Source organism: Arachis ipaensis, chromosome B06, assembly GCF_000816755.2.
Source record: "Arachis ipaensis cultivar K30076 chromosome B06, Araip1.1, whole genome shotgun sequence".
NCBI lineage: Eukaryota > Viridiplantae > Streptophyta > Magnoliopsida > Fabales > Fabaceae > Arachis > Arachis ipaensis.
Window position 1 is genome coordinate 103,110,438 of NC_029790.2, and position 13,994 is coordinate 103,124,431.

Genomic DNA, 13,994 nt, shown 5'->3' on the forward strand with positions numbered 1-13,994 from the left:
TCTGATTTTTGCTCAAGTCCCTCAATTTCAGCCAGAAAATACCTGAAATCACAGAAAAATACACAAACTCATATTAAAGTCTAGAAATGTGAATTTAACATAAAAACTAATGAAAACATCCCTAAAAGTAACTAGATTCTACTAAAAACATACTAAAAATAATGCCAAAAAGCGTATAAATTATCCGCTCATCAGTTATCCACCAACATAGGTAGAACTATTCCAAAAGGTGGTTATTCATTCTACTATAAATACACTGACACCCCTCAAGTATATTTACGTTCTAATCTACTAAAAAGCCTACCTAAAGTCCTTGCTAACTTAAGCATCGGAGTCTCTTGCAGGTACCACCCTCCACCTCCTCAAGAGAAACTCGAATGGCGGCACCACTCTACAAGAGCAAGTTGGACACTGCCTGACAAGGAGTCTATACCTCACGTTCAAGGCCAAATCATTGTTTCAGGTAACCTCGGAACATTGGCGCCATTGCTGGGGACCTGGAATTCAAACCTTGATCATGGCGGACGATTAATACGAAGACGGTCATACGGCATCTGAATCAGAACCGGAGCCCCACCTCACACTTGCAATACCTCCACTCGGGAAAAGAACGCACATTCCCCACAGAGAAAGGACATCGGAAAACCCCAGCTCGAGCGGATTCAATTAGAGGTCCATCCACCATCCAGAAGATGAAGAACCTCCACATCCAACAAAGATACTACGTTTAGTCCACAGTCACCGTGGACGACTAGAGCAGCAGCTTGAACCAGAAGCTGAACGACAATAGGAAGCAGAACGAGAACTGCGAAGGGAGGTTCGACGACAAAAAGAGTTGAAAAAAAGCTTTTAAGATTGGAAGCTGACCTCCAAAGACAAAGCAATCGAGCAGATCGAGAAGAAAGCCCTTTGGGAGGTGAAGATCCGTTCATTGAAGAGATCATGCGGGCTAGAGTACCACGAAATTTCAAAACCCTCGACATGGATCTCTATGATAGAACGACCGACTTGAGGCATCATCTTAGCAACTTCAAAAGACGGATATACCTAGCCGATGCCTCTAATGCTACTCGTTGCAAAGCCTTCCCAATGACTCTAACCAAAGCCACGATAAAGTGGTTCGATAACTTACCTTCCAGGTCGATAACTTATTTTGACGACCTGACGAGGAAGTTTCTTACTAGATTCTCAATTCAGAAGGATAAGGTGAAGTATGTCCCGAGCTTGCTGGGAATCAAACAGGAGATCGAAGAGACACTCCGGGATTATTTGAAAAGATTCAACAAAGCATGCTTAGAAATACAAAAATTACCCACTAAAGCAGTCATAATGAGATTAGTTAATGGCCTTAAAGAAGGGTCATTCTCTCAATCCATATCAAAATGACACCCGGCTTTCTTGTATAAAGTACAAGAATGGACAAAGAAACACATCAACATGGAGGAGAATTCATGACTAAGAGAGCCTATCTTGAGGCCCAAACTGCCCTATCCACCTCTGAAAAAAGAGAAAGAAGCTAAGAAAAAAGAAGAATACAACTCGGAGAAACCCTGTAGATATCATAGTTATACTCCACTTCGAGTCTCTCTTGTAAATATTTACAGAGAGATATGTCACACCGAGAAGCTTCCACCTCCTCGCCTAATGAAACACAAAAAGGTAAAATGTTGGACAGAATACTGTGAGTACTACAAGCTCTATGAGCATTCCACCAATGACTGATATGATTTAAAGAATATCATTGAAAAATTGGCCAGAGAAGATCGACTAGACAGGTACTTGGCAGAAAGTTTGGATGATCAAAGAAAAAGGAAATAAGATGAATAAGGAGGATGGAAAGAATGTCCACTTTAAACTCCTGAAACATACACATGATTAATGGAGAATTTGCTAGAGGAGGATTCTCAAAATTGTCACGAAAGAGGCATCTTAAAGAGGTGTATCAAGTCAGGAAAGATAATAGAACTCCTGACTTGCCAACCAACTCATTCACTAAGGAGGATGCTCCGGGGATAATGCTTGGCCATGACTACCTAGTGGTGATAACAATGATCCTCGCCAATGCAAACCTCCATAGAACCCTAGTGGATCAAGGTAGCTCAGCAGATATATTATTTAAGCTCGCCTTTGATAAACTCAGACTGGAAGAAAAGGATTTGAAGGCTCAGATAATCTCTTTGGACTGGGGGACACACCGATCCAATCTCTTGGGTTTATCTCTTTGTATACTACTTTTGAAAAGGGCACAAATCCAAAGATGTTAAGTATCAACTACATCGTAGTTGACATAACTTCAGCATATAATGCCCTAATAGGTCAGACAACCTTGAACTGACTTGTAGCAATTGTCTCTACACTTCATTTGTGCATGAAAATTTTCACTACAGAAGGAATTCCCACCATAAAGGGAGATAAAAAACTAGCACGCAAGTGTTACAATGAAAGCCTTAATTTAAAAGGCTGCCTGATGGGAAAGGAAGTTAACACTATCGAGCTTAGAGGTGTTTGAACTCGAGAAGAACTACGCCCTCAACCTGTAGGAAAGGTAGAAGAAGTGCAAATCGAATATCATCCTGAAAAGACAACGAATATAGGGGCTAATCTGGAAGGAAGTCTGAGAGCACAACTCAAAGATCTTCTATGAAGAAATTTCGAACTCTTCGCTTGAAAAGCCTCCGATATGCATGGTATAGATCTCGACTTGATGTCTCATAAGCTTGCTGTATACCCGGGTTCTAGATCTATTCAGCAAAGGCATTAGAAACTCGGGCCCAAAAGGACATAGGTCTTGGAAGAACAAATGCAAGTCCTATTGGAAGCGGGATTCTAAGAGAGGTAAAGTATCCATTATGGCTGGCCAATATAATTTTGGTAAAAAAATAGAATGGAAAGTAGAGGATGTGTGTCGATTACACCGACCTCAATAAAGCTTGCCCCAAGGATCCATACCCTCTCCCAAGCATTGATGCTCTGGTCGACTCAACCTCAGGTTATCGATACTTGTCCTTTATGGACGCCTATTCGGGATACAATCAAATCCCAATGAATAAGCCGAACCAAGAGAAGACCTTTTTCATCACTTCTAAGGCTAACTATTGTTATATAGTAATGCCTTTTGGATTAAAAATACTAAAGCCACATACCGGCGACTAATGAACAAGGTGATTTTCTGTCACCTAGGAAAACTCATGGAAGTCTATGTGGATGACATGCTCGTCTGTGGTTCCAGTGGCATTGGAAAGCTAACTTCCAGAGCTTTCCAATGATATATAATAGTATATACTTTTCTCCTAGATTGTACGACCTTGGTGGACCAGTGGCAGGTTTAGAGGCAAAGATTAGTGAGGAGCCGATTGAAAAAAGCTCTAGAGGAGAAAAAGGAGGAGGTTGAACACGCCCCACTTAGGCGTGTAGACAATCCTTTTCCAGTCACTGTTGACACACATCCGACATTACCTAAGGCTCCTCAGTACAAGCCTAAGATGCCATATCCTCAGAGACTTCAAAAGGAGACCAAGAACAAGAAGTTTTCAAAGTTCTTAGAAGTTTTCAGAAAGTTACAAATTAATATTCCTTTTGCTGAAGGTTTGGAGAAAATGCCTCTCTATGTTAAATTCATGAAGGAGTTGTTGCCAAAGAAGAAGCCTTTAAAGGGAGATGAGACAGTAGTCTTGACGAAGGAATGTAGTTCCATAATTCAGAGTAGTTTGCCAAGGAAGATGCCTGATCCAAGGAGCTTTCAAATACCATGTACCATTGGAAAGACAACCTTTGAGAAAGCCTTATGTGATATGGGAGCAAGTATCAATTTAATGCCCTTGTCTGTGATGAAGAAGATACAGATCAAAGAGGAACAACCAAGAATAGCATTACAAATGGCAAATAAATCTTTGAAGCATGCACATGAAATAGTGGAGAACATCTTGGTCAAGGAGGGTAAGTTCTTCCTCCCAGTAGATTTTGTGATTCTTGACATGGGAGAGGATGAAAATGCCTCCATAATCCTAGGAAGACAATTCCTAGCCACTGGAAGAACTCTAATTGATGTAGAAGTGGGTGAATTAGTACTTAGAGTGCATGATGAGCAACTAATCTTTCATGTCTTCAAAAATATATATTCATCAGGTGAAGAGAAAAAGTGCATGCAAACTGAGATTATTGTTCCAACCCTTCAAGAACCTCCTGATGAAGCATAACAAGGTTTATAGCTCAAGCCTCCTTTGGTGACAATCAATAAAATTTCTCCTGACATCAAACCTAAGTTTGGTGTTAGGAATACATCATCCATCAAGGAGGTTCCCAAATAGAAAGTACCCAGAGGATGGAGAAACAAAAAGATCCCCACTGAAAGTTTCTCCCCAGGAATGAAGGTAGTGTTGACTAGTAATCTAGTGTTACCTCATATAGTGAACAGAATCCTCTCTCTTGATTATATTAAGCTACTTCATGGGAACACAGGGAGAAGATTCACAGTGAGAGGGGAGGAGTTGCAGCATTATGATCAACACCCACCTTAACAAGAAATCAACCGTCAAGCTAGTGATGGTAAAGAAGCGCTTGTTGGGAGGCAACCTAACTACTAGTATCCTTGGTTTTGTAGTTACTTTGGTTTTCGTTTTATAGTTATTTTGATTTTAGTGTTATAGTTATTTTAGTTTTGGTTTTAATTACTTTATTTCAATTTTCTAGAGTTTTCCTTGTTTTACATGTGTTTTGGTCACGCAGAGTGTTTAAACAGGAACAGGTGCAATCAGAAGGGATTTCAGACCACCAATGAAGTTTTTCTTTGCTTGAGAACAAGCAAACTTTTAAGTTTGGTGTTGTAGAGCACACTCTTTGTTTATCTGATCATCAATGGCACCAAAGGGAACAACCTAGAGTAATACGGCCACCAGGATAACTGAGGTGGTTGAGTTCCTTTTATGCTATTTACTTATTTCAGGTCTTATATTATTTATCTACTTTTTTCTAGTGCTTATTAGTGTTTCTTTCACATGATCCTGTTTAGAGTCAGTAGTTCTATTGATATTTAGTAGTTTTATAAAAAAAAGGTAAAGTATACTTTTTGTCCTTGAAGTTTGACAAAAGTTTCAAAAATACTCCTAAGTTTTATTTTGTTTCAATTTTGTCCCAAAAGTTTTCGATTTGCATCAAATGTACCCCTGACGACTAATTTTTCAAAAAATTTAAGACTAATTCAACAATAATTACATAAGAACAACCCTCAACACAAGCAAATCAAGCATAATTTTCATGCTTTATTGTTAGATTGGTCTTAAATTTTATAAAAATTTAGCCGTCGAGAGTATATTTGATGTAAATCGAAAACTTTTGGGACAAAATTGAAACAAAATAAAACTTAAAGGTATTTTTGAAATTTTTACCAAACTTCAAGGACAAAAAATATACTCTACCCAAAAAAATTATGCTTGTTTTGAAAAGATGTCTTATGTACCGCTCACTGAGCTTGAATCTAAAAAGAAAAAAAAAGAAGTGATGTATTGTATGAGGAATTGAGATTATATTTAAGAGTAGTCTTATTTACTTAGATTTGGTGGTATTATCTGTGATTCTGAATGCATCATATAAACAGTGCATATTTGAATTTGAATCAAAGGATATTGATGCATGAGGCACAGGAATTTAGAGAACTATTATGACATCTCTGAATTAAACAAAAGCTTAATCCTTGAAGCAAAAGAAACAGAAAAAAGAAAAGCAAGGTCCAAGGCTCTGAGCATCAATGGCTAGAAAAGTCGAATATGATAAAAAGCTCAAAGAGTTGGTTTCCTAGCCATATGCTTGTGGTGTGAATGTGTCAGGTAACCCTTGAGACAGAGCACTAAGAGTCAAGATCAAGTGCAACTAACAAAGTATGCCAAAGGCTTTGAGCACCAAAGAAAAATCAGAACTCAAAGAGAGTTCCCCAGTTAAGTGCTTGTGGTGTTTTTGTGTCAAGTAAAGCTTGAGACAAAACATTTAGTCACGGCTAGGCTCAAGGTGCAAAGCACCAAAGAAAAGAGAATGAAAGAAAAGTTGTTGTGTTCAAGGATTAATCTGAAGTAAAAATGCCAGAGAATTCATAATATTATCCGGATTCTAATTCCGAATGATAGTGACATTCCTCAAATTCAAAGGATAGTGAGATGCCAAAACTATTCAGAGTTTTAGTGTTATAAACCTCACTTTGAGACAGACAGGAGCTTAATTAAGCACTCACCTCTCATGCAAATTCACATCTTAAGTTTATATTAGTTTTGGTTGCTTGAGGACAAGCAACAATTCAAGTTTGGTGTTGTGATGCGTGAGCATCTTTCCTATCATTTCTTTGTGAATTTGCTTTCGAATTTGTTAAGTTTAATCAAGATTTAAGTAATTTTGAGCCACTATGAATGCTACTTTGAGTCATGCACAATTTAGTTTATTTCAGGTACTGATGTGACACCCAAAATGCATATAGGTTAGGCACTTGATCATCCAAAATGGAATTAGTGTTGTAAGTATAGTCCTAACCCAACAAGTTGGCCATCAATCAAATTAGAAACTCACAAGATGTGTTACAATTCAAAACTAATTCAAAACCGAGAGTATTTGACTTCTTAGTGGTCTCCCAAGGAGTACTTAGAACAATGAGTGTGAAAATCCGGTTGTAGTGATCAAGGGATTGTCAAAGAAGAAATGAACATATAAAGCAATAAAAGAACATGCAAAATTGTAATGATTGAACTAATGAAGAAATTAAAGAACCGACTATGTAATATAAACAAGTAAAGTATAAAAGAGATTAACATAGAAGTGTACGAAAGATTGAAAGCATCAAAAAGAATCTTGGCTTGGAGTGAGCTAAGGGTCCTTTCCTTGTTGGAACCACAGCTATGACAATTATGATGGATTAATCTCACTTAATCAACCCTCACATCGGAAAGTAAGTTAAATGAGCATAAGTGTTCCCAACCCACAAACCCTAAATTGCTTGCTAATTGCTTTAGCAACAAATTAACGTTAGTGGGAACATGAACAATTAACAATCCAAGAATTGAAACTAAATATTGGACATTCCAACTCTAGAAACCCAATTGCTCACTTTACCCAAGCCAAGAACCAAAAATTTAGCCTAAAACCATGTTTGACATTTTGTCAAACACTTGGTGGGCAAAAACCTTTAACATGGAGAAAATGAGAAAAGGCTTGAAACTAAAAGCAACAATTGATCTCAATCAACAAGAATAACACAAGAAAGCATGAAATAAATATCAAACATCAAATTCATCAACAAGAAATTAAAATTGCAAGAGAGAAGCAAAATTGAACTATAACTTGAATTAGAAGAAAGAGTAATGACAATGTAACTATAAAGAGTAATAACAAGAGAATACTTACAATGAAAGCTAGCAAAATCCAAGATAAAAAATGGAAATGGCACTTGAATGTAAAACCCTAATATAAACCCTAATAGAGATGATGAAAAACTTAGAGAAAAACTAATTAAAACTTCCTATTACTACTCCTAAACTATACTAATGATATGCTATATTATGTTCCTCATTTCCCTTCCAATATGAGCTAGAAGACTTCAGAAATGGGCCTCCAAAGCCCCCAATTCGCGAGACACACAGATGCGTGCATCCGCACACCTTGCGATCCCATCCTGTGCGTACGCACAAGTAGTCGTGCGCACGCACAAGTAGTCGTGCGCACGCACAAGTAGTCGTGCGCACGCACACTAGGCGATGCTCGAATGGACGCGCGACACGCTCGAAGCAATCCACGTGCTCTGATTGGGCAGTCGTGCGTATGCATAAGCAGCCGTGTGCACGCACACGTCTCTGAGCTCATCTCCTTTGATTCTTCATGTTTCCTCCACTTTGCATGCTCTTCTTCCATTTTCTCCAACCCATTCCTACCTTATACACCTAGAATCACTCACAAACAAACAAAAGAGCATATTTTCATAATCAAGCACAATTTGGAAGGAAAGTTCAAAAGCATGCTATTCAAGGAAATAAGTGCAAGTTTATATGATGAAAATCCATTCAATTCTAACAAAAAATCATCATCAAATATGGATTCATCAATTCTCCCACACTTAAACACTAGCATGTCCTCATGCTAAACACACGCAAAGGAGATATATGAAAGGGAGAATGACTTGTGCTATATACTACTTAAATGCATGCAACTATCCTAAGACTAATCACCAATATGTACTATGATGAGAGTTGGTAGAAACAAACCATGAAATTCCAATCCATCACAAGAAACTATAGGGCTAATGCAAAGAGTTCATGTATTAAGATCAATGTCCAAAGAATTGCATTGAAGTTATCAAGACTATCCAATTAAACAACTTGCAAGGGGATACATTATGAGGCGTAAGAACATAGACTTGAGCGATCGAACCCCTCACCGGATGTGTATCCACTCAATTCGCTCAGTATTTAGGGTTTAACCACTCAATTCTCCTTTTATCATGCTTTTCAAAGATTTGCGAGTCATCTAACAATCAACTAGTATTTAATGCATGAATAACAAGTATCATGAGGTCTTTAGAGGGATGTAATGGGGCTAGGGTTAGGTAGGATGAAATATGGTTAAGTGGACTTAAAGAATTAGTTCTTTGATTAGCTTGGGTGTCCTCCTAATCCTACATCACCTATGTACACATAACAATACAACCTTTCTAGCTATTTTCATTTTTTTTCTCTATCTCACTTCACTCATGCATTTTCTTTTCAAACATGGCATATGCATCTTTTATTTACTCTTTTTATTCATACTTTGTTATACACAAGTTTTTTTTTTCTTATATGACTATGCATGCATATGTTTTAATTAGTGAAATGCATGAGCATTACCTAATTGCCCAAAAATTTTGTTCACAAAGAGTTCATGCCTTTATCACCAATGCTTCCCAAAATTCCCCCACACTTAGAATTTACACACTAATCCACCCAAGCTAATCAAAGAGTAATTCAGGAACATCAATGGTTTTTTGCTTAAGGGGATTAATGTGCTATCATTAGAACAAAAGGGGATTCATAGGCTCAAAGGGGTTCACAAAGGTGAATGCAAGGGTTGGCCTTATAGGTTAGTGAGTTTATCATCAAAGATGGCCTCAATCATGCTAAATGCATCCAAAAACAAATACAGGACATAAAGAATCATGCAAATCAATGATCACAATAAAAAAGGAGTATATCACACAGGAATAACGTTATGGCTGAAAAGTGCAACCATCTATTAAAGCTCAAATCTCACAAGGTATGTTGTTCTAGCTCGTTTCCATGTTCTACAAACAAAATACTCCAAGCAAGTTGATAAACACAATTTTTCTTCAATTCAATCAATGGTATGCCCCTAAAAAACAAGGTTTCATGGAAATTCCTTTGTGTTTCACCAACTTATTTGTTCTATCAGGCAACATGCAAATATTAACTACTAAATATCCATAAGCGATAAAGAAATATTTACTGCAAACCAAACAAGATGCAATAGAAATAAAGCTACTCAAAATGAAGAAAAAGTACTACAAGAAACATTACAAAGTGTCTTTAAGAGAGAAATTTTTACCCCTCTTGAAGTCATCGATCCTCCCCCATACTTAATTTGTGCACGGTCCTCCGTGCATGCTCACGATCCGGGAGGATGAAGAGGGGCCACCTTCAGCTGGTGGACTCAGGAGTGGGATAGTCAACTGCCTCATGCTCTTCCCCAGCTAGCTCGGATGAAGCTTTAGGAATCGGGCCAGGGTCTCTTCTTTCTAGCTTTGCCGCTATTCACTCAAAACGTTTGTGCTCCAAATGCTCCATATGGTGGATATCGTGCAAGATGTCTCGGAATAGATCCAGAAGAGGTCAAAGAAAGGGTAAAGTAGTTGATGAAGTTGGTAGAGTTGATGGTAGTGCTGTGGGTGTCTTCCTCTCGGAGGGTGTAAAGTTTTTTGATCTTTCCAAATCTCTCCTCGGAATGAACTTATTGCCTATAGGAGCCCGGAACATAATGTCCATTGGTCGCCTCTCTACCCCCGCTGCGTTTGCTAAGCGCATCACCATCGACGGAAATGGAATGTTGATATTCTTCTTCTCAACTAATTTCCAAATCGATTTGCGCAATAAAGGCAAGATGGCTATATGCTTCCCTTGCATAATAGCCCAAAGTAGCAAAGCAGTTCTAAATCTCACATGGGTAGTGTGGGTGCTCGGGATGATGTAGTCCGCCACAATCTGATACCATATACGAGCTTCAGCATTCAAATCAGAGTATGCAATACTAGTGGGAACAGAATTTCTCCCTTTGCTATACTCCCAAGATACACCAGGACGGCCTATTCTCTCAAGAATGGGAGTCAGAGATACTTTTCCTTTGAAGACATCCACTTTTATCTTGGAGTATTCATCTTTCTCAAGTGGAATGTGGGGGATGTTCAGGATAGCTTCTAGAGCTTGATTGGATGTATCCAACATCTTTCTCCGGAGGAAGACTGACTTCGCTTCCCAAGCTTGGTAGTTCGCATAAAATTCCCACACCATAGTTTCATTGACTTCAATGGATTTTCGCTCGAGAAACTTCCAATGAAGCGAGGCAATCCTTTGGTGAATAGTCACCTTGTATTAGCTTGGAACCTTCAACGGCCGCTGCCAATGGATTGTACGCTTCTCAATAGCCTCATATTGAGAGTCGGCTCTCTGGTTAACCAAGGTATCTGGTCTATGACCTTGGCGATCCCTCCAAACATCAGGTAAGCGAGCGGTAGTTTGCTCAACCGGCGAAGTAACCGGTGCCTTACCATTCTTCGTCATCCTGAAAATACAAATATAAGAACTTCGAGATTATAGGGCAACAATAAACTAAAATCATTGATGAAGCACTAATAATGTCAAAAGAGCTTATAGAAGTAGTGTGATTTACAGAGAAAATACGGTGTATATATTCCAATGTTGCGCGCGGTTGGAACACACACACCGGCCGGATATCACGACAATCACACCCTTAAGGCAATTCACAGGTTAAAGCTTCACGACTTATTGCTCAAGTTGCAAATATAAAACAGAGAAATGCAAACAACTTCAAGCAAGCACGAAAAAGGGATTATCAATTGTTCATCCTCAAGAAGTGGTGATCACACATACCATGTTCTTAATTGGAAGTCCAAAAGATGTTTGATCAAGACATCATCAAAGTTGAACATTCATAGAGTGGTTACTCAATTTAAATTCCAAGATGAACAATGAAACTTAGATCACACCAACACAATGCATTTACAACCAAAATTTCACATCAACAAACAAGGAAATACATTGGTGATTTCAATTTTCTACCATCAAAAGTCATAATCGAAGTTGCACCATTTATACAATATGCCTAACAAGAGATAAATTGGACACATATGATGGCCAAGTCATATGAATCAAACAAAATGTTCAACGAGGCATTTTATCGAATATGTGGTATGCAATGTGCAAGTTCATCACAATTAAGCTCAAATTTGATCATAACCAACCCAACAATCAAGCAACAACACTTTGCAATACAAAGAAACAACAAAGAAAGCAGCTAATTAAATCTAAGCAACATAAAAGAAATGAAAGCAATTACAAAAATATTCACATAAATTGAAAGGAAAAGCAAGAACCTGAGATATAATAGGTTGAAAAGAACAAGAACTAGGGAGGAACAGTGGCACTCCTTATAGCCATTGCGAAATCACGGCGTTTGGGTTCGCCAAAAAAAGAAGCACCGGAAGAGAGAACTCACAGGTGGTGGATAAAGAAAAGAGAAGGGAAAGAAAGAAATAAAAGAGAAGAGGAGTAAGAGAAAGAGAGAGAGAAAGGTCGTCGGCAGTGGCCAGCGGCAGGGACCGGCGGAGCTGGGCAGAGAAGAGAGAGAGTAGCTATGGAGAAAAGGAGAAAAGAGAGGAGCTGCCTCTCAACAGGGCAGGTTGCCCTGTTAACGCCCATTGATGAAAACTTAGAAAGGGTGCGAACGCATACAGCATGCAATCGCTGCAACCAGAGAGGTTGCATAAAGACGTGCGGACACACAAAGACGTCCGACCGCACAGACAGGTTTTTTTTTTTTTTACATTTGAGGACAGAATCATGTGTGCGTGCGCACATAGGTCCGTGCGCACGGACAGAGGCCAAACATGGGGGAGGTTGAGCACGCGCACAAGCTGTTCCCTTGCTCCCACCAAAGGGGTCTGCAATTGGTGTGCGGGCGCACACGTTTATGCGGGCGCACATATGAAGTACGATAGGGGAGGTGTGCGTATGCACGCAGCTATGCGCACGCACATATTAGAGAAAATAGGGCAGCGCGCACGTACAAGCCGTGCTGGCGCTGTGACCAGAGGGCATATTAAGTCGTGTACGGACGCACAGGGTCGTGCGACCGCACAGGTGCGGAAAAACACAGTTTTGTGTGCACGCACAGCTTGGTGCGTACGCACAGATGCCCTGTTTCAGAAAATTCTTTTCTCTTCAAAACTAAGGTTCCTACCCTTAGCAAATCAACATACCAACCCTAAATCATTCAAACAAGCACAATTTCATGGTCCACAAGTAGTTTAACTTATTCAACTCAAAATCATCAAACCAAACCTAAGCTACTCATTATATCACAAGAAAGCAACTAATTCAAAAGGCTATAAACAAGAGATAAAATTGGAACAAGGTTACCATGGTGGGGTGTCTCCCATCGAGCACTTTGGTTTAGAGTCCTAAGTTGGACTTGCATGGCTTCATTTGTCACTTGGAAACTTCACCAAGGAGGAAAATCTCTAACTCCTTGGCATTCTTGGGTTGAGTGTGATCCTTTGAATTTGACTTCATGGCAACATCCTCTTCTTCTCGCTCTTTGCCATCCTCAATCACTTGATCTTCAATGATGTCGCTCCCAAAAATAGAATAAGCTTCAAGAACGGGCTTGTTGGACTCCTCCAAAGTGAACTTGACCAACTTGCCATCTGACTCGAAAGAATAGACTCTCGAATGTGCATCTAGCTTGAAACGGGCCGTCTTTAAGAATGGCCTTCCAAGGAGTATGGACGATGGCTTGTTAGAGTCAATGGGAGGGGTCTCCAAAATATGAAAATCAACTGGAAAGAGCAATCCTTGAATATTAACTAGCACATTCTCTGTAATCCCCACAACTGACACAATACTTTTATCGGCTAGCACAAACCTCGCCCCGAACCTCTTTAGGGGTGACAAATTCAATCTTTCGTAAATGGGGAGTGGCATAATGCTTATGCACGTCCCCAGATCACACATGCAGTCCATGAATTTCATCCCACCAATCAAGCAAGTGACCAAACATAGGCCGGGATCATTGCATTTTTCAGGAAGTAAAGAAGAAATAGAATCCTCTACCAGCTTTGTGTTGAGGTTGCCAAGCTTGTCTTTGTGAGTGCAAACATCTTTAAGGACCTTGACATATTTGGGCACTTGTTGAATGGCATGGAAGAGGGGGACCGTAACTTCAACCTTCTTAAAAACTTCCACCATATTGGGGTCAAGCTCTTCTTATTTCTTAGCCTTCTTGGCTAAGGTTGGGAATGGAATGGGCAAAGACTCTTCAAGCAAGGTCTTTCTTTTTGGCTCCTTGACCTTGGGTGGTTCTTCCTCGCTTTTGTCAACACTTTCATCTTCATCCCTCATCGCCTCCACTTCATCTCCTACCTCTTCATTGTTTATCTCTTCACTCAACTTTGTAGGCATAGCAGCATTCTTATCCAGTTTAGTGCCGCTCCTAAGGGTAATGGCATTAATGCTACCCTTAGGGTTGGGTTGAGGTTGGGAGGGTAAACTACTCGAGGTTGAAGCTTGTTGGGTGTTTTGTGCGGTTTAAGGAAGGAGAGTTAAACAGGAAAGGGCTTCGGCTATCGTAGCCATATATGCTTCTTGTTTCTTATGGAACTCTCGTTGCTCTTGCATGAATGTGTGAATTGTGTCATTCATGTGAGGTTGATTAGATGGAAGGGCTTGGTTAACTTG

General features: G+C 39.5%; 1 long non-coding RNA gene across 1 annotated transcript in view; it reads right to left on the reverse strand.

Annotated features, from left to right (window-relative positions):
• LOC110263438 overlaps positions 1 to 3,079 on the reverse strand; it is a 23,431-nt gene extending 20,352 nt beyond the window's left edge. The window contains exon 1 of the long non-coding RNA XR_002349094.1: positions 3,069 to 3,079. This is a non-coding gene — a long non-coding RNA (uncharacterized LOC110263438). The remainder of the gene's footprint in view (positions 1 to 3,068) is intronic.